This window comes from Halichoerus grypus, chromosome X (assembly GCF_964656455.1).
Source record: "Halichoerus grypus chromosome X, mHalGry1.hap1.1, whole genome shotgun sequence".
In the NCBI taxonomy this organism is placed as follows: Eukaryota; Metazoa; Chordata; class Mammalia; order Carnivora; family Phocidae; genus Halichoerus; species Halichoerus grypus.
The window spans coordinates 86,399,820-86,420,795 of record NC_135727.1 but is presented as its reverse complement, the minus strand read 5'-3'; the positions used below and the strand labels follow the sequence as shown (position 1 = coordinate 86,420,795).

The window sequence follows — 20,976 nt, the reverse complement described above, 5'->3', positions numbered from 1 at the left end:
CTGAAATAATTTGTACTTTTACCATTCAGATATTACCACTGTTAAGATTATGATTTTGGCTTCCTTCTTCCTAGCATCTCAATTTTCTCTATTTCAATATATAGAATACTGTATCTTGCTTTTTTCACTCAACATTATGAGAACTCTTCACTCATTAATTACTTTTCAAAAACATTTATCTTTCATTTTCTTTAAATTTTTTTTTTCATTTGATGGGACGCCTGGGTGGCTCAGTCGGTTAAGCGTCTGCCTTCGGCTCAGGTCATGATCCCAGGGTCCTGGGATGGAGCCCCGCATCAGGCTCCCTGCTCAGCCAGGAGCCTGCTTCTCCCTCTCCCTCTGCCCCTCCCTCTGCTTGTGCACGTGCATGCGCACGCTTTCTCTCTCTTTCTGTCTAAATAAAATCTTTAAAAATCTTTTTTTCATTTGAGTATAGCTGACACATGATGTTACATTAGTTTCAGGTGTACAACTTAGTGATTTAACAAGTTTATATATATATATATTAAGATTTTATTTGAGGGCGCCTGGGTGGCTCAGATGGTTAAGCGTCTGCCTTCGGCTCAAGTCATGATCTCAGGGTCCTGGGATGGAGTCCCGCATCGGGTTCCCTGCTCAGTGCAGAGCCTGCTTCTCCCTCTCCCTCTGCCACTCCCTCTGCTTGTGCTCTTCTGTCTATCTCTCTGTCAAATAAATAAATAAAATCTTTAAAAAAAAAAAGATTTTATTTGAGAGAGAGAGAACAAGCAGTGGGGAGGGGCGGGGGGGGGGGGAGAGAGAGAGAGAGGGAGAGAGGAGCAGACTCCCGCCTGAACAGGAAGCCTGATGCGGGGCTCCATCCTAGGACCTGGAGATCATGACCTGAGCGGAAGGCAGATGCTTAACTGACTGAGCCACTCAGGTGCCCCAAGTTTATGTATTATGCTCTGCTCACAAGTGTAGCTACCATCTATCACCATACAAAGCTATTAAAGTATCATTGACTATATTCCCTATGCTGTGCCTTTTATTCCCATGGCTTATTCATTCCATAACTGGAAGCCTGTATCTGCCACTCCCCTTCACCCATTTTGCCCAGCCCCCACCCCCTCTCCTCTGGCAACCATCACATTGTTCTCTGTATTTATAGGTCTGATTCTGCTTTTCGTTTGCTTATTCATTTGATTTTTTAGATTCCACATACAAGTGAAATCATATGGTATTTGTCTTTCAGTCTGACTTGTTTCACTTAGCATAATACCCTCTAGGTCCATTCATGTTGTCTCAAATGACACTATCTCATCTTTTTGTATGGCTGTGTAAAATTCCATTTCACACACACACACACACACACACACACACACACCATTCTTATCCATTCCTCTATTGATGAACAGTTAGGTTCCTTCCATATCTTGGCTATTGTAAATAATGCTGTAATAAACACAGGGGTGCATATATCTTTTTGAATTAGTATTTTTGTTTTGTTCGGGTACATACCCAGTAGTGGAATTATTGGATCATATGGTATTTCTATTTTTAACTTTTTGAGGAACCTCCATACTGTTTTCCACAGTGGCTGTACCAATTTACTTCCCATCTACAGGGCACCAGGGTTCCTTTTTCTTTACATCCTCGCCAACACCTGTTATTTCCTGTACTTTTGATTTTGGCTATTCTGACAGGTGATATCTCACTATGGTTTTGATTCATATATATCCCTGATGATGAGTCATGTTGAGCATCTTTTCATGTGTCTGTTAGCCATCTGGATGTCTTTGGAAAAATGTCTATTTAGGCCCTCTGTCCATTTTTTAATCGGATTGCTTTTTGGTGTTGAGTTGCAGAAGTTCTTTATATATTTTGGATATTAACCCCTTATCAGATACATCATTTGCAAATATCTTCTCCCATTCAGTAGATTGTCTTTTTGTTTTGTTGATTTTTTTTTTCACTGAGCAAAATCTTTTTGTTTTGGTATAGTCCCAACAGTTTATTTTTGGTTTTGTTTCTCTTGCCTTAGGAGACAAATCTAGAAAAATGTTGCCAGGCTGATGTCAAGGAAATTAGTGCCTATGCTCTCTTCTAGGATTTTTATGGTTCCACATCTCACATTTAGGTCTTTAATCCATTTTGAATTTATTTTTGTGTATGGTGTTAGAAAGTGGTCCAGTTTTCCCAACACCATTTATTGAAGAGACTATCTTTTCCCCATTGTATATTCTTGCCTCCTTTGTTACAGATGAATTGACCATGTAAGTGTGGGTTTATCTCTGGGGTCTCTATTCCATTACTCCGATCTTTGTGTTTATTTTTGTGCCAGTACCATACTGTTTTGATTACTACAGCTTTGTAGTATATCCTGAAATCTGGAATTATCACACCTCCAGCTTTTTCACAAGATTGCTTTGGTTTATTCAGGGTCCTTTGTGGTTCCACACAAATTTTAGTATTATTTCTTCTAGTTTTGTGGCAAATGTTGGTATTTTGATAGGGATTACATTGAATGTGTAGATTGCTTTGGGTAGTATGGACATTTTTAACCAAAAACATGATTTTTAATGACCGCATATTCATGATGGGAGTATACCAGTTTACTTAAACATTCCCATAACAGTGGAAACTTATACTGTTAACAGTTTTTCTTTTATTATAAATATATATTATATATAATAGTATAAATAATACTACAAAGATCACATACATATATCTCATCTGTATCTCTGATTATTCATTCTCTTAGGATAGATTCTTAGATTTGGAATTATTGTGCCAAAGTTATGTCCATTTTAAAGGTCCTCAGTACATTTTGCAAAACTGTTTTCCATACCAGTTTGTCCTATCTTCTAGCAGTGTATAAGCATGTATTGTTATCATTAATGTTTGATGATTTGAAGGGCAAAAAAAGTCTCTTGCTATTTAAATATCTCTTTGTTGCTACTGATGAGGTTGCATATTTTTAAAAGATTTTATTTATTTATTTGAGAGGGAGAGAGAGAGAAAGCACAAGCAGGGGGAGCAGCAGTGGGAGAGAGAGAAACAGGCTCTCCACTGAGAAGGGAGCCCAACTCGGGGCTTAATCCCAGGACCCTGGGATCATGACCTGAGCTGAAGGCAGACGCTTAACCGACTGAACCACCCAGGCACCCGAAGGTTGCATATTTTTTACAAATACTTATATACTTCTATGACTGGTCTATGTCTATCATAAACATATCAATTAATTTTCTTGTCCTACTTATAGCTCCTTCTCAGATAATCTAGAGCTTTATCTTTATGACAGTGACGGCTATTTGGACACAGAGTAGACAGTGAATCTAAGTCAAATCAATCCATGGCTTGCCAGAGTCTCAAAAACTTGAGCTAAAAGATCCCGAGAGTGATGAAACAGAAAGAGTGACACAGGCCCACGAAAGAGTAGGGGCAGTCTCCATTTCCGCCTTTCCAGCACTATTCCCTGTGTGTACCTTTCATGACAATGAGCCTACCTGGTAGGCAGAGATGGCTTTTGCTCGTTGTAAACAAATGAATCTGAAGAGAGTGTCATTTACCCATTTTTGTTTTGGGGTGCTAGTACAGGCATATTTTGTTTTATTGTGCTTTGCAGATATTGCACTTTTTACAAATTGAAGGTTTGTGACAACCGTGCATCAAGCAAGTCTATCAGCACCATTTTCCCAACAGCATTTGCTCACTTAGTGTCTCTGTATCACATTTTGGTATTTCTTACAATATTTCCAATGTTTTCATCTTTATTATATTTGTTATGGTGATCTGTGATTAATGATCTTTGATGTTGCTATTGTCATTGTTTTGGGGGCATGACAAACCACATCCATGTATGACTATGAACTTAATTGATAAATGTGTGTATGTGTTCTGACTGCTCCATTGACTGGCTGTTCCCTAGTCTCTCCCCCTCTCCCCAGGCCTCCTTATTCCCCGAGACACAACAGTATTGAAATTAGGCCATTTAACCCTACAATAGCCTGAAAATGTTCAAGTGAAAGGGAGAGTCACATATCTCTCACTTTAAATCAAAAACTAAAAATGATTAAGCTTAGTGAGAAAGACATGTCAAAAGCCAAGACAGGCTGAAAATTAGGCCTCTTCTGCCAGTTAACCAAGTTGTAAATGCAAAGAAAAGGTTCTTAAAGGAATTATTCACTATTCCAGTGAACATATGAATGGTAAGAAAGAGAAGCAGCCTTATTACTGATGTGGAGGAAGTTTTAGTGGTCTGGATAGAGGATCAAACCAACCACAGCATTCCCTTAAGCCAAAGCCTAATCCAGAGCAATGCCCTAACTCTCTTCAATTGTGTGAAGGCCCAGAGAGGTGAGGAAGTTCAGAAGAAAAGTTTGAAGCTAGCAGAGGCTGGTTCATGAGGTTTAAGGAAAGAAGTAGTCTCCATAACACAAAGGTGTAAGGTGAAGCAGCAACCGCTGATGTAGAAGCTGGATGTAGCAAGGGAATCATCACCCGCTCTTTGTGAAAGTAAGTCAACGGCAAACTTCACTGCTGTCTTATTTTAAGAAATTGCTACAGCCATCTCAGCCTTCAGCAACCACCACCCCTATCAGTCAGCAGCCATCAACATTGAGGCAAGACCCTTCACCAGCAAAAAGACCGATTTGCTGAAAGCTCAGATAATGGTAAGCATTTTGTAGCACTAAAGTATTTTTTAATTAAGGTATATATATTGTTTTTTTAGACATAATGTTATTGTATACTTAACAGGCTACAATACAGTGTAAACAACTTTTATATGCACTAGGAAACAAAAAACTTCATTTGACATGCTTCACTGTGATATTCACTTTATCACAGTGGTCTGGAACTGAACACACAACATCTCCGAGGTATACTTGTAATTAGAAAGCCATTATAGTTTGAGACTATTGACAAACTAACTGTCCTGACTTGCAAATATTTCCCAAGTTTGTCATTTGTCTTTCAATTTTATGTATTTTGGGATACACAAGCTCTTACAATTATTGATCTCCTTTTTATATCTTCCCTTTTTTGGTGGGGGAGTGCCTCAAGTCTTAATCTTTTTTCTTTAACACTAATCATTTTTTAAAATAAATTTTTATTTTGCAAAAATTTTACATATACAGAAACTTACCTTTAAAAAGTTCAGTTGAGGTATAATTTACATACCATAAAATCCATCCACTGTAAGTGTAGAATTTAATGATGTTTAGTAAATTTACAGAGTTGTGCAACTATCATGACAATTGAGTTTTAGAGTATTTTCATTGCTCCCGAAATATACCCCATGCTCATGTGCAGTCACTCCTCATTTCTACCCCAAAGGCAACTACTAATCTACTTTCTATCTCCATGGATTTGCCTTGCTGAACATTACATACAAATGGAATTTTGTGGTCTTTTGTGACTGGCTTCTTTCCTTAGCATAGTTTTTTTTTTTTTTTTTTCCCCCAAAGAGAGAGAGAGAAAGCACAAGCTGGGGAGACAGGCAGAGGGAGAGGGAGAAGCACACTCCTTGCTGAGCAGGGAACCTGATGCCGGGCTTGATCCTAGGACCTTGAAATCATGACCTGAGCCGAAGGCAGACACGTAACTGATTGAGCCACCCAGGCGCCCCTCCTTAGCATAGTTTTTAATTCAACTTTTAAGTTTGATATTGTTGTATATTCACATGCAATTTTAAGGAATAAAACAGAAGGATACTTTGAACACTTTACCTAGTTCTCCCAAAGGTACCATCTTGCAAAATGTAATACAACATCACAGCCAGGATACTGACACTGACCCAATCAAGAAATAACAGTTCCATCACCACAAGGATCCCTCATATTGCCTTTTATAACCATACCCACCTTCTTCCTCCACTCCATGTTCCTAACCTCTGGAAATCACTAATCTGTTCTCCATTTCCATAATTTTGTCATTTTAACAATGTCATATAAATGGAATCACACAGTATGTAATCTTTTGGGATTGACTTTTTAAATTTAGCATAATGTCCTTAAGATTCATCCAAGTTATTGTGTGTTATCAAGAGTTTGTTGCTTTTTACTGGTCAGTAGAATTCCATGGTATATATATACAATAGATGAACAATTCATCTATTTAAAAAATAAAAAAAAGAAATCAGGGTTGTTTCTAATTTTGGAGTATTAAGAATAAAGATGCTATAAACATTAGTGTTCAGGTTTCTGCAGGGACATAAAATTTCATTTCTCTGGGGTAAATGCCCAAGAGTGTAATTTCTGGGTTGTATAGTTATTTTTTAAGAAACTGACAAATTATTTTCCAAAGTGGCTGTACCATTTTACATTTCCAACACTACTGTATGAATGATCCAGTTTCTCCACATCCCCCCAGCATGTGGTATTATCACTATTTCTTTTTATTTTTTGAGAGAGAGAGCATGTGTATGCATGCAGGGGAGGGGAGGGGCAGAGGGAGAGGGAGAGGGAATCTTAAGCAGGCTCCACCCTCAGCACAGAGCCCATCTCGGGGCTTGATCTCACGGCCCTGAGATCATGACCTGAGCTGAAATCAAGAGTCAGATGCTTAACTGACTGAGCCACCCAGGCACCCCATCACTATTTCTTATATTAGCCATTCTGATAGCTGTGTAATATCTCATTGTGGTTTTAATTTGCATTTCCCTAATGGCTAATAATATTGAACATCTTTTCATGTATCTATTTGCTATTGTATATCCTCTTTAGGGAAATGTTTATTCATGTATTTTGCCTATTTTTTAATTGGATTGTTTGTTTTTGTGTGTGGTTTTTTTTTTACTGTTGAGTTTTGAGAACTCTTTATATACTGTAGATACTAGTCCTTTACTGAATATGTGGTTTGCAAACATTCTCTTCCAGCCTGTAGTTTGTCTTTTCATCCTATTCACATGGGCTTTCTTCCAGTTGGCCAAAGTTTTTTTTTTTTTTAAAAACACATTTATTTTAAAATTTTACATAATCTTTGGGTAATTCAGAATTAGATTAGGCATGTTTCAGAAGCTTCTGAGATTGAGGTCTCCAAACCAATGTGAATAACTTGTGACTGGTGGAAGGATTGTGGGACCTCATGACACAGGATGAATAGATGGCTACTGATGAAGGCAGAACCCCTTATGGATAGGGACTTTCCTGTAGCACTCAGTCATCATTTTTAAGTTATCTGTCACAAATATTAAATATGTCACCAAACCAACAATACCCCTATCTCATTTGCATTTTACTTGTTTCCATGTAGAAAAAACACAGAATTAAAAATTCTGTAGACCAAGAATCACACTTAAATTAATCTGATTCCTTATATTAATAATAACAATTAAGAGCTAGCATCTACCCAGTGTAGTCTCAGTGTCTACACCAACACCTATCTCCTGTTGATGGAATGCCACCTTCCTCTCACTCAGTGTTTGTGATTCAAAGATTGCAATGAGTGCCTCCATCAGAACATGAACCAACCCAGATGGGTGCCTGGCTAGCTCAGTCAGTAGAGCATATGACTCTTGATCTTGGGGTTGTGCGTTAAAGCCCTACATTGGGTGTAGAGATTATCTAAAAAAAAATAAGCAAGCCGGGAATTTATGGGCCCAAAGAGGTGGAAAAGACTCGCTCCACACAGCAGTAAGTGGCCCAAGTGCTCCACCCATTCCCAAGCAGAATCAGGCCTGAGTTGCAAGGAGGGAGGAGGAGGAAGGGCGTGTTCTGCACCCTCCACTGCCTTGGATGGTTTCCTGGGTGTTCCAGGCAGGGTAGTTATTGTCTCCCAATAGGATAGTTATTCTCTGAGGACAGGACCCCCTCTCTGGCCTCCCTCAAAGTAAGGTCCTCCTCAGGTGTGAGCACAGAGCAGGTCCTTAATGAAGGAAGGAAGGAAGAAAACCACAATGTACTGAGCACCTGCTATGTGCCAAGTATAGAACCAAGACAGATATTTCATGTGACCCTCACAACAGTCCTGATGTAGGCTCATCACCCCCATTTTACAGATGAGGAAACAGTCTCAGGAGAATTCGCCCATGGTGGAATAGCTAGTAAGTAGGGGATCATCAATTTGAAAACCCAGGGCTTCTCCCTTCAGGGCTCCTTCTACTGCTTATATAAGCCAAGGGTTTAGGGCAGCAAGTGAGCACTGCAGCTCCCAGATGGCTGGTCTGGAGCTCACGCTTAAGAGGCCCTTGAACACATGGCGCCAGGAGTCCAGAATCCTGGGTCTAGGAGCCCTGGCTCTACAGCATTACTTTCTGACCCTATGTGAGTCCTTTACTTTCTCCACACTGGGGGCCGGACTACTCCAATGTGCTTCTCCACTGGGGGAGGGGGTAGCAAAACTACCTGGAAGCATGTTTGCAGACCGTGGTGGCAAGACCTCTGTCTGGAGACTCTGACGTTGCTCCCTTGCTGGAGGGGTGGAGGGCACGGCAGTCTGATAAACATTGTGAGAATCAGTCATGATCTCTAAGGCTCTGACTTCTGAGAGCGACTAAATTCTAGGGAACCACATCCCCACTCCCTGAGAGACATTCCACAAAACGCCCATGAAGGTCAAAAGAAATTGTCAGGTCAGGATACTCAAAGCAGAAAATGCTTAAAAGCAATTTGAGAGAGGAGAAAACTACTACTTTCAAAGGGAAAAGCAAGATTGGCAGTCAGGAGGGGGTAGGGTGGGCATCAACAGTGGACACGGTGGGCAAACCCAGCTACAGGGTAGGGTCTGGCCAGGGTGAGCCTGGACAAATCCGGTTTTTGGCATCTGGCTTGCCTAGTGTGTGCCACGGGGCTGTACTTGCTACCTCAGACAGGGCTAAGGGTTTCCTCAAAAAATAATTTGAGCCTTTAAGTTCAGGCAGACCTTAGAGAGTAAATACGGGCAACAACGGCAGAAAGGAAAACACAATTCAAATGACTCAAATATCTGCTTGACATGTTTCTTCTCTTCCTCTAAAATTTCCTCCACAGCCCCAGCTCTGTGAAGCCCTCTCCAGCCACAGACACAGCAAGTGTATGGCCCCTCCAAGTGTGCTGGCCTCTCCACAACACCTCCCTCCTCCAACCCCGTGTAATGAACACACTGTATCCTCCCTGTCTCTCTCCCACTGAACTATGAGGAACTGGAGGATGGTACCCTTCTGTGCCTCTCATCTCCATATGGAGATGGCTATGGGTTCATCAAGACCCTTTGCTCATAAGCACCCAGGCTAAGGATCCACCAAACCAGCCAGCCAGACAGAACACCACCTCTCCCAGGGGCATGGTCCTTGGGGGCAACTTTGTTCTGGAGGAATTGAGCATGTTTCCTATGTCCTGTACCACTTACTGGCCCCCCAGAGCCACCCTGTACCAGGGCACAATCATAATTTGGGAGAATTTAACACATGAAATCAGTGTCTAGGTGCAGATTTCAAGCAATAGAGAGTGCTGGTTTGTGGGAATAACATTCCAGTGGGGGAAAACAGCCCAGCTTTGGCAGCCCTGGTGGGAAAGGTGGAGCTTGCATTTACCTGTGGAAAGAAAGCTAGGTGTGTGTGTATGTGTGTGGCTGGAGGATTTGGGTTCACATATCTCTGCAGCTACAGGGCAGGCTGGACCTGGCTGCTTGCTTTTGGGCTCCTCGAGCCTGGGACTCTTGCTGACAGAAAGCCCACAGTGCAAGCTGTGAGTATTCAGGAATGTGGTCTGCCCAGGCTTGGTGGAGAAGGGCAAGGGGACCTGACCAGGGAGCCCATGCTCAGCAGCGAATTCTCTGGAAGCCAGGCAGTGTAGTTTTGCCAAGCAGGTAAATGTCCTTGTCTGTGCCCTGGTTGAGGTGCTTCACCAGATTCTTCTCAAAGAGGAGTGGGTAGTAGGCACTCACCGTGCAGGCACTGCCAAAGAACTTCTGGTAGTAGTAGTACACATTGGTCTTGCACTTGGATGGGAGGAACTGGTAAATGTCCACCTGGTCACACAGCATCATCATCATGATGATGATGAGGCCAAGCATCCCAGAGGATGGGGGATTTGGCTGAATCTCTTCTGTGGAGACTTCCTGAATGATGTTCCACAGCTCCCAGGGCATCTTAGGCTTGAGGATGTAAAAGGGCTGATCAGGATGCAGCTTGCAATAGCTCTTATAGTTCTCAAAGAAGCTGTAGTCAGGGCTCCGGTTCCACTGTGGGATATCTGAGTGGCAAACAGATGGGTCCCACACAATTAGGAATCCCTCACTGTACAAGCTGTCTTGAGGAAGTGCCCTGACGAGGTGACCAACTGAGAGTCCATCAGGCGAAGGGTAGTTTTTGTGCCCACATTTTGCTGGAAATTGGTCGTGGGTGCCCCATTAAACCTTGGGACTGCATCATGATCATCTATTTCCTGGCCCATCTGGGAGGACTTCAGAGATTCTGCTGATGAGATAATAGCACACCTGCCCCATGGCCCAGCCTTGGTCCTAATGTTCTCCTTGGGCAGGAAACCCTCCCATTTGGAAATGTTGAAGGGAAAATCTACAGCCTCTACTATGGATATGTTCACAGGGTCCCAGAGGTGGCAGTGCAGGGCCTCTGCACTGAACTTGACCCCCGGCCCTAGCCCCTTGTAAGACACTTTATATTTCTTCATGTTCAGATAATTCCTCCAGATTTTCTGCAGCCTGGTGATAAAGTTTTTGGAAGAGCTGTTCTTGTTCCACACCTGGAAGGAGGCCTGTGGCTTGGTCTTTGCTGGGCCCTGGGGCCTGTTGGCCTGGCTGCCCCTGTGGGGATTCTGGGTGCTGCTTGAAGTCATAGACCATTTCTCCAAACTTCTCAACATCTGGAATTCTTTGGTTTGCAATTTAAGGGAATCATAGTAACTCCATTTCTTCTTCTCCTGCCACACACAGATGACTGCAAATAGGAGAAAGGCCAGCACACAGCAACTGAACTTTCTCTTCAAGTTGGTGTGAATCATAATGAAAGAGGCATTCAAGGCAGCCACTCTGTTCCAGAGCAGGAAAACAAAACTGGTTTTTGGCTAAGCCCCCTGGGGCTGCAGGCCCTTCAAGTCCTCAGGAACCAGCACTATTCTCCATGGGAGGAATGTTTACTTTATTGGGCCTGGAGGCCAACGTTCATTTATCTCAGGATGATCAAAAATCATCTTGATGTTTCCAGGGCCAAGGTCAGTGCCTGTAGCTCAGCTCATGTGCCAAATAAGCAAACGTTTTCTTCCTGCAAAGAAGGTTCTCCTTAGCCCAGAAGTAGGGGCACACATCCAGCCTGGGATCAAAGCATTCGTGGATGAGGAAGACCTCAGTGCTGGGACAGAGGCTTGGCGCCAGGGCTTGGGCCCACTCAAGGAGACCAGTTCATTTTCAGCTGGGCTCCAGGACTTCACTGCTTCTCTCTGGGCTGCTCGCTGCAGAGCTCTGCACAATTGGCTTTACCCTGCTTGCTGCACGCTTGACCACCTGGGCTGCAGCCACTCCCTTTGTTAGCGCCACGTGGCTTCCCAGGCCTGGTCCTGTTACCCCACTCCCCTCCCCCCGGTGCCAGCCAACTCTATGCCCTGCAGCCACAAGGGCACCTGGTGCCAGGCACCAAGTCCCGGCAGGAGGGTCTTCTGGGGAGGAGTGGGGAACCTGGGCTGAGCGGGGGATGGGACGGTGAAGGAGGGAAGAAAAGAGCTCAACTGGCAAAAGTTTTTAGTTCTAAGGAGGTCCAATTTATTAATTTTTCCTTTTATGAATTGTGCTTTTGGTTACAAGTCTAAGAACATAAAATCTTTAAAAGATCAGTTAAGTGAATAGTGAGAAAAAGTGTATTTATACAACTTTTTATATTTGCCTATGAAATTACCTTTACAGGTGGTCATTACTTATCCATTTGGTGTCATTGCCTTTCAGTCCAAAGGACATCATTTTTTTTCTGTTTTACATGTTTATGTACTGTTTTTTTAATTCTAATTCCAGCATAGCTAATATAGTGTTAAATTAGTTTCAGGTGTACAATATAGTGATTTAACAATTCTATTTACTACTTACTGCTCATCAAGATAAGTGTACTATTAATCCTCTTTCACCCATCCCCTCACCAACCTCCCCCTTCTGGTAACCATCTGTTCCCTATAGTTAAGAGCCTGTTTGGGGTTTATTTCTTTTTGTTTTGTTTCTTAAATTCCATATATGAGTGAAATCATATGGTATTGGTCTTTCTCTGACTGACTTATTTAGCATTATACTCTCTAGCTCCATCCAGGACGTTGCAAATGGCAAGATTTCTTTATTTTTTCTGATTAAATAATATTCTATTGTATATAAATACCACGCCTTTATCCATTCATCTATTGGTGGACACTTGGGCTACTTCCATAATCTGGCTATCATAAATAATGCTGCAATAATCATTGTGGTGCATATATCACTTTGAATTAGTGTTTTGTATTCTTCAGGTAAATACCTAGTAGTATGATTATTGGATCATATGGTAGTTCTATTTTTAATTTTTTGAAGACCGTCCATACGGTCTTCCATAGTGGCCGCACCAGTTTGCATTCCCACCAACAGTGCATAAGTATTCCTTTTTCTCCACATCCTCACCAACACCTGTTGTTTCTTGCGTTTTTGATTTTAGCCATTCTGACAGGTGTGAGGTGATATCTCATTGTAGTTTATTGTAGTTTTGGTTTGCATTTCCCTGATGATGAGTGATGTTGAGCATCTTTTCATGTATCTGTTGGCCATCTGGATGTCTTCTTTGGAGAATGTCTATACATTTCTTCTGCCCATTCTTAACTAGATTATTTGTTTTTTGGGTGTTGAGTTGTATAAGTTCTTTATATACTTGGGATACTAACCCTTAATCAGATATGTCATTTGTAAATATCATCTCCCATTTGGCAGACTTCCTTTTAGTTTTGTTGATAGCTTCCTTTGCTCTACAGCAGCTTTTTATTTTGATGTAGTCCCAATAGTTTATTTTTGCTTGTGTTTCTCTTGCCTCAGGAGACATATCTAGAAAAAAGTTGTTATGTCTGATGCCTGTGCTCTCTTCTAGGATTTTTATGGTTTCAGGTCTCACATTGAAGGACATCATTTAATACTTCCGATAATGCAAGTGGTAGCAATAAATTCTCTTAATCTTTGGTTATCTGGCAATCTATTTATTTTACTTTCCTTTCTATTTTATAGGTTGAGATAAAATTAACATACTATACATTTTGTGTATTAAATGGGTACAATTCAGTTTTTTTTAGTATATTCTCAGGGTTGTATAACCATCACCACTATCTAATTCTAGGACATTTAACTCACTCCCAAAAGAAACCTTGTATCCATTCACTCTATATTTGCCCCTCTCTTAAGACCCTGGCAAACACAAATCTTTGGATTTGCCTATTCTGAACATTTCATATAAATAGAACTGCATGATATATGTCCTTTTGTGACTGGTGCCTTTCACTTAGCCTAATGTTTTTGGGTGGTTCATCCATGCTGTAGATGAATTAGTAGTTAATTCCTTTTTATAGTCGAATAACATTTTATTGTCTTAATATTTATTTTGTCTGGTATTATTATAGTCACTCCAGCAATCTTATGGTTGTTGTTTGTATGTATGTATTTTCCCGTCTTTTTACTTTCCATCTATTTGTATCTTTGATTCTAACCTTTGTTTCCTGTGGATAGCATATTGCTGGATTTTGTTTTCTTACCTAATCTGACAATCTCTGCCTTTTGATTCGATTTTTAATTCACTCAAGTTTAATGTTATTATTGATTTGCACCTGCCATTTTGCTTTCTATATGTCTCATGTGTTGTTTGATCCACTATTCTTTCCTTATTGTCTTCTTTCTTTCAAGTGGATATTTTCTAGTATAACATTTTAATTCCTTTAATAATTTTTAAATTACATATTTTTAAAGATTTTATTTATTTATTTGAGAGAGAGAGAGTGTGTGAAAGAGTGAGCCTGAACAGGGGGAGGGGCAGAGGAAGACGGAGAAGCAGACTCCCTCCCTGAGCAGGGAGCCCCATGTGGGGCTCGCTCCCAGGATCCTGGGATCATGACCTGAGCCAAAGGCAGATGCTTAACTGACTGAGCCACCCAGATGCCCCTTAAATTACATTTTTGAGTTATCTTCTCTAGGGCTTATAATATACATCTTAACAGTATCTGCTTCAGATATATACTAACTTCATTCCAGTGTAATATCAAAACTTTATTCTTACGTAGCTCTATTCCCTCCCCTCATTTTTGTGGTATTATTGCTATACATGTTACATCTGCACAAACCCAAGAATACACTGTCACAATCATTACCTTATATAATCTTATTTCTTTTAAAAGATTAGAGAGGAGAACAAGTACATATTTATAGTTTTTGTTGTATTAACCTAATTATTTCTGGTTCTCTACCTGTGGATTTACCATCTGGTGTCATTTTCTTTCTTTTTTTTTTTTTTTAAAGATTTTATTTATTTATTTGACAGAGAGAGACAGCGAGAACAGGAACACAAGCAGGGGGAGTGGGAGAGGGAGAAGCAGGCTTCCCGCTGAGCAGGGAGCCCGATGTGGGACTCGATCCCAGGACCCTGGGATCATGACCTGAGCCGAAGGCAGACGCTTAACGACTGAGCCACCCAGGCGCCCCAAGGTGTCATTTTCTTACTCTAATACATCTTTGTTCCCATACACTTTCTTTTTTGCTGATTTGTCAAATATATTTCTATATGATATAGGCTCAACAATACAATTATATACATATTGTTTGATGCAATTATATTTTAAATCAGAACTATGCAATTATTCTGTTTTTTGTATTTACCTACATTAATTACCTTTACTGGTAGTGTTTTTCCATATGAATTTGAATTACTGTCTGTTATTACTTGCTTTCAGCCTGTAAAACTTCCTTTAGTATTTCCCATAAGGGAAGTCTGCTAGCAACACATTCTCTCAGTTTACCTTTGAATGTCTTTATTTGGCTTTCGTGTTTGAAACATAGTATTATTGGATATAAAGTTGGCAGCTGAGAATTTTATATTTAAGCACGTTGAATTATGTTGTCCCACTGCTTTCTGGTCTCCATTGTTTCTGATGAGAATCTAATCTTTGTGGTTCTCTTGCATGTGATTAGTCATTTTTTCCTTATAGTATTCAAGATCCTCTTTTTGTCTTTGTCTTTCACCATTTTGACTATGATATGTCTAGTGTGGTTTTCTGAGCTCATCTCATCTTAGATTATGAAATAATGTGTTTTTTGTCAAATTTGGGAAGTTTTCAGCCATTTTTTTCAAATTTTTTAATTCCCTACTTCCTGCTGGTACTCCCATTACATGAATGTTGGGGCACTTAATGATGTCACGCACTTTTCTGAGGCTCTGTTCAGTTTTCTTTATTCTTTTATCTTTTTGCTCTTCAGGCCACGTAGTCTGTATTAATCTGTCTTCAAGTTTGTTGCTTCTTTCTTCTGCCAGTTCAAGTCTACTGTTGATCTCTAGTCAACGTTTCATTTTGGTTTACTGTACTTTTCAACTCCAGCATAGTCCACTTGGGTTTTTTTAAGACTTATTCTTTATTTATATTCTCTATTTGAGGAGACCCTGTCATCATGTTTTCTTTTAATTCTTTATGCATGGTTTCATTTGGCTCTTTGAACATTTTAAAAATAACTGCTTTTAAGTCTTTGTCTGCTAAGTCTACTATCTAGGCTTCATTAAAAGCCTGTTTTATTTACTTTGAGTGGGTCACACTTGCATATTTTTTAGAGTGTCTTGGAAGTTTTTGTTGAAAACTGGATATTTTAGATAATATACTGTAACAACACTGGATACTGACCCCACCCTCCAGCCCAGGGCTGGTTGATGTTTGCTTGGTTGTTCTCTTGTTTATTTAGTGACTTGGCTGCACTAATTATGTGAGTTCTATTTCTAAAATATGTAGGATGCAGCCTCTGATGTCTCTACTTGTTTTTCTTTTAGCTTGGCAACCTAGATGTTCCCTCCCGGGTCTGCATAAGCCACTAATTGGTCAAAGATTATGCTTAAACCTTCTTAGCCAGTTAGATTTTTACCTTTTACCACTGAATATAAATGTAGAGTAAGGCTGCTATCATAGTTCAGGAAGTTTACACATTTTTGCCCTATATTCAATGAGGGAATATTAGTTTGGAGGCTCCTTCTCTGATCATTGCTAAGAAGGCTAACTTTGGGTATTCACAATCTTCTGGTCTGGCAATGATGAGTTTTATTTTTGTGCTAAACCTGGCTTCCTAGGGGTTGCCTCTGGGTCAGAGAAGCTTATTGTTCAGTTGATGCTTGATCAGAGGTGGTATTTCAATTCCTTGTGTCAGTGAGGCATCTGCCCTATATTGATGGTCTCTGGGTGGTTTGGGGAATGCTTTGAAGTCTGTCCTGTGTCCTGTTCCGGTTGCTCCAGAGTGGGTGCCATCTAGTGCATGCACACACCCTTCCCGATCTCCAGTGTTGACTGTGATCCTAGGAGGGTTTTTCTTGGCTGTTTCTTTCCCTGGTTTTCTCTATAAAACTTCTGGATGCCCTGGTGTTCTGCATGTATCATGGAGCTACCAGCCTCCTCTTAATTGCCCATCATCAAGATACCTGTTGTTCTTGACATGCTCTTAGGCATGGAATTCTCCATACTCTGCTCCAAATAGAGACAGTCCCTTCAGGCAGGTATAGAGCTCCTCGTTCTTATGGTCTACTTTCTCCCTGAAAAGAACTGCTCATTGCACCATGCTGAGGCTGCTTTTCCCAGAGTGACAAGTGACACCCCTGCTCTGTAAGTGTGCACTGAAAAAGGGTGGGGTGGTTGGCAGCCCCTATTCTTTTTGGTTTGATCCTCCCAGTGTGGAAACTCCTTCCTACACATGCGCTGGGGTGGGAATGATTAGGGCCCCAAGTATTCTTGGCATGCTGCCCCTAGATTAGAGCTTCTGCCCTGAGTGGGGGGGTTGGTGGGTGATCCTCTTTACCATGCCTACCTGGACACAGGCCAGGAGTTGATGAGAAATGGCAATGTTTTCCTCCCCAGGTAAAACCATGACCCAAGAATGAGAGCTGGGAGAAGGAAACCTCATCTTCTTGGCTATATATACCTAAGGGTTAAATGATCAAAAAAAATGATTTTCACCAGATAAGGTGCAATTTTGCTGAGGAGAGGGTTTGTCCAGATAAGGTGCAATTTTGCTGGGGAGTGGGTTTGTCCACGTCCTTACTCTGTCCTTTTGGAAGGGTAAGAGGAAAAAGGTATCCCTTATGTACTTTTTTTTCTTTTGTGGTAAAATATATATAATATTTACCACATTAATAATTTTTCACTGTACATTTACAGTGGTATTAAGTACATTAAGTACATTTACACCATCACCACCATCCATGTGCAGAACTTTTTATTCTTCCCAACTTGAAACTCATGCCCACTAAATATTCCCTATTCCCCCAACCCCAGCCCCCTGGAAATCACCATTTTACTTTCTATCTCTGAATCTGACTACTCTAGGTACCTCATATAAATTAAATCACACCATACTGTTTTGTGACTGGCTAGTTCACTTAAGTATAATGTCTTCAAGGTTCAGCTGTGTTGTAGCCTGTGTCAGAATTTCCTTCCTTTTTAAGGCTGAATAGTATTCCATTTTATGTATATACAACATTTTGTTTATCAGTGCATCCATCAGTGGAAACAGGGTGCTTCTACCTTTTGATTATTATTAATCTTCTTTTGATTCCTTGTATGTGATAAATTGTTTTTCTCTTGCTTCTTTTAAGACTGTCTTTGTCTTTTATAACAGTAAGTGTGGATCTTTGAGTTAGCACTTGGAGTTTTTGATCTTGGATGTGTAAATTTATGTTTTTCACCAAATTTGGGAAGTTTTCAATTCTTAGTTCTTCACATAGTTTTTCTAACCATCCCCCTCTCTCTTGGGTCACCTATTGTGCATATGTTGGTATGTCTGATGTCCTGATAGGTCTCTTAGTCTCTTTTCATTTTTATTCTTCTTTTTTACATTCTGTTCTTCAGATTGGATAATCTCTATTGATCTACCTTCAAGTTCCTTGATCTTTTTCTTCTCTCAGCTCAAATCTACTATTGAGCCTCTTCCTTCAAGTTAATTTTTCATTTCAATAATTGTATTTTTCAATTCCAGAATATCTATTTGGTTTCTTTTTGTAATTTCTATCTCTCTATTGCTATTCTCAGTTTGATGGGTCACTGTTATCATACTTCAATTTTTAAAATATGGTTTCCTTTAACTCTCTGAATATATCTATTGTAGGTATTAAAAATCCTTATTTACTATGACCTACATGCATACTCCCTCAGAGACAGTTGCTATTGAGTGCTTTTTTTTCTGTGTATGAACCACATATTATTATTTCTTTGGAAGTCTTGTAATTTTTTGTGGGCACTGGACAGTTTCAATCATATATTGCAGCAACCCTCCCGAAGCACTGTTGTTGCTGTTGTTTTGTTTGTTTAGTGACATGTCTAGACTAATTTTGTAGAGCCTGTCCCTCCTGCAGAGTGTCGCCTGATAGCCCTGCCCAGATTTTAATTTTTATTCTTAACTCTTCTTTTCATTTTTAAGCCTAGCTTCCTAGGCATCTGCCTTGGATCAGCATAGCTTACTGGTCAGCCAATGATTAGTCAAAGGTTGTGCAGAAACATCTTGAGCCAATAAAACTTCCATTTTTGCCAAGGGGATCTAAGTGTAGGTTAGGGCATGCATTAAAATTTTAGGCAGTTAGACGTCAGGCTTTTATTTTTATCTTGTGCAGGTCTATGTAATTGGGACTCTCTCCAGCTTCTCTTGAGTGTGTATGTAGCCCTACGATGTACACAACCTTTCAGAGCCCCAGGAATATAAGGCAGCTTATCAAAGCGCTTTATGATTGTCTTATTACCCAGCCTACCAGTTAAATTTTTAGCACAATGTACAGCAGCCACTGGCAACAGAGGTGTTTGCCTTCCCTGATACTGTTATTGTTTTTGATACTGCCCTGGACTTGAGGCTTTTCATTTAAAAATTCCTTTCTTATCTCAAGATCAGTTAAATCACTACTTAGTTTTTATTCTATCTTTTATCTTTTTTCTTTTACCTTTATCTCTATAATAAATCCATCTGGAATTTATGCGAGGCAAGGCCCGAACTTGATGTTTTCTCCCCAAATACCAATATAGCTTTCTCAACAATTATTTAAAAATTCCTCTATTCCTCACTGATTTGTGAAGCTTCCTTTGGCTTGTTTTAAGTTATCATATGTCTACGATCTTACTCAGAATTATCTGCTCTAAAACAATGACCTGTCAATTTTTATGCCAGTATCACATCATTTTAGTATAAATTTATAATACATTTGGGTATTTTTTTTGTTTGAGCCAAGACTGCTCTTTTTTGTAATCCCAAGCTATACTTATTCATTTGTTTCTCCCTATAAACTTTAGAATTATTCTGTCAAGTGAACAAGAACTAGTTCTTATTTATCTTTACTTTTTACATATCACGATGGCACGTGGTTAACTCAAATGCCCTATTACAGCTGATAACAAATCCACTGCTTCTTAACAGAATTATTTGTCAGAAAAGATTCAACTTTACCCATGAATCTAGAGGTATGACCTTGTCCAATTTCATGTTCTGTTTCTGGAAAACTGTTGCGATTTGAATGAAACCTTGCTACAAATGACAGGGCCTTGTTACATGCCTCTCCACATTCAACAGGGCTGCACCCCACTCCTGGAAGCCTGACAGAGTTCATTATCCTTTCCTCCTCAGTGGTGTCTATTATATGTGTAAAGGTTATGCCTTCCTCAAACTGTACCAACCTTTCTTATAGACTCTCATTTCTCTAGGCCAACTGTCCAAGAGCTGCATCAACATTAACTTTTAGTCACAACTTCCCCTGCATTACTTTACTTCCATGAGAGGTATCTTATACCTATAGTTAGCAGAAGCAAATGAGGAGTTTAGACTCCTAGTACCCAATTAGGCCACAGTTCAACACTGCTACCCAGTCTTCACCTGACATTGCTGAGCAATGCAGTGTTTAGGATAAGTTAATCTTCATTTAAAGTTGAATTTTAAATTTCCAACCAGATTTTATGTTAATTTTTAAGACTGTATTTTTCCACCATTTTGTCTTTTAAAGAGCATAGGAAATGGGAGTTGGAGAGACCTGGGTTCAAACTCTTAACACTACCCATTACTAGCTATGTAACCTTTGCAAGTCACTTCTCTTTGAGCCTTTGTTCCCTCATCTATAAATGGAGATAAATAATATTTACATTTTAGCACTATTATGAGGATTAGTAGCATTGTACACAAAAGGCTGACTTAGCACATTGCCAGGTACATAACATGTAATATTATAGAACCTGTTCTTGATGATTTTCTGAACACTGATTATTGCCTTGTGCTTTATTAATGAACTTATATGGGTTACTGGTTTATACAGGGCAGTTTCCCCTATACTACATGGATTCTTAGGTCTTTTTAAGAGTAATATTTGTACCTTTTTCCCTAAAAAAGGCAGCTTTTAAGCTGCCACTTATCACTGCTGTCACTGGGGCTGGTTCTAAGAATAGGTCCTACTCCTCGTCTCACCTCCCTTACAATTTGCTGCTTCTGATCTGTTGTACACTGGAAAATCAGATAACCAAATTGTCAGAAATGTGTCTAAATTAAGAATAAATAGGTTGAGCAGGAGGCTATAGGGTTTTCTTCAGGGAAAGCATATGGAACCTATTAGAATATTAGAGCCTAGTCTTTGTGATAGCTATCAGAGCTATTCATAAGCCATTCTTATTTTCATGTTCCTGGAAGTGTTTCAAAAAATCCAGAGAATCAAACATATGGAAAAATGAGCTATTACTGTACTTTTGAGAATAAAGGTAAATAAAACAGGTAATTCCAGAGTTAATATGTGACAATGCAGGGCTGTGGCCCAGAAACATGTTAGAAGCTTGGAGGAATGAATCCTGTCATTATTCTAATTGGGAAGACTTCTTAAGTCACCAATTTTAA

At 40.0% G+C, this 20,976-nt stretch overlaps 1 protein-coding gene and 1 pseudogene across 6 annotated transcripts in view; both read right to left on the bottom strand.

Annotated features, from left to right (window-relative positions):
* FAM120C (family with sequence similarity 120 member C) overlaps positions 1 to 20,976 on the bottom strand; it is a 106,639-nt gene that overhangs the window by 21,154 nt on the left and 64,509 nt on the right. The window lies entirely within an intron of this gene.
* LOC118532306 (beta-galactoside alpha-2,6-sialyltransferase 1 pseudogene) lies at positions 9,700 to 11,060 on the bottom strand (annotated as a pseudogene).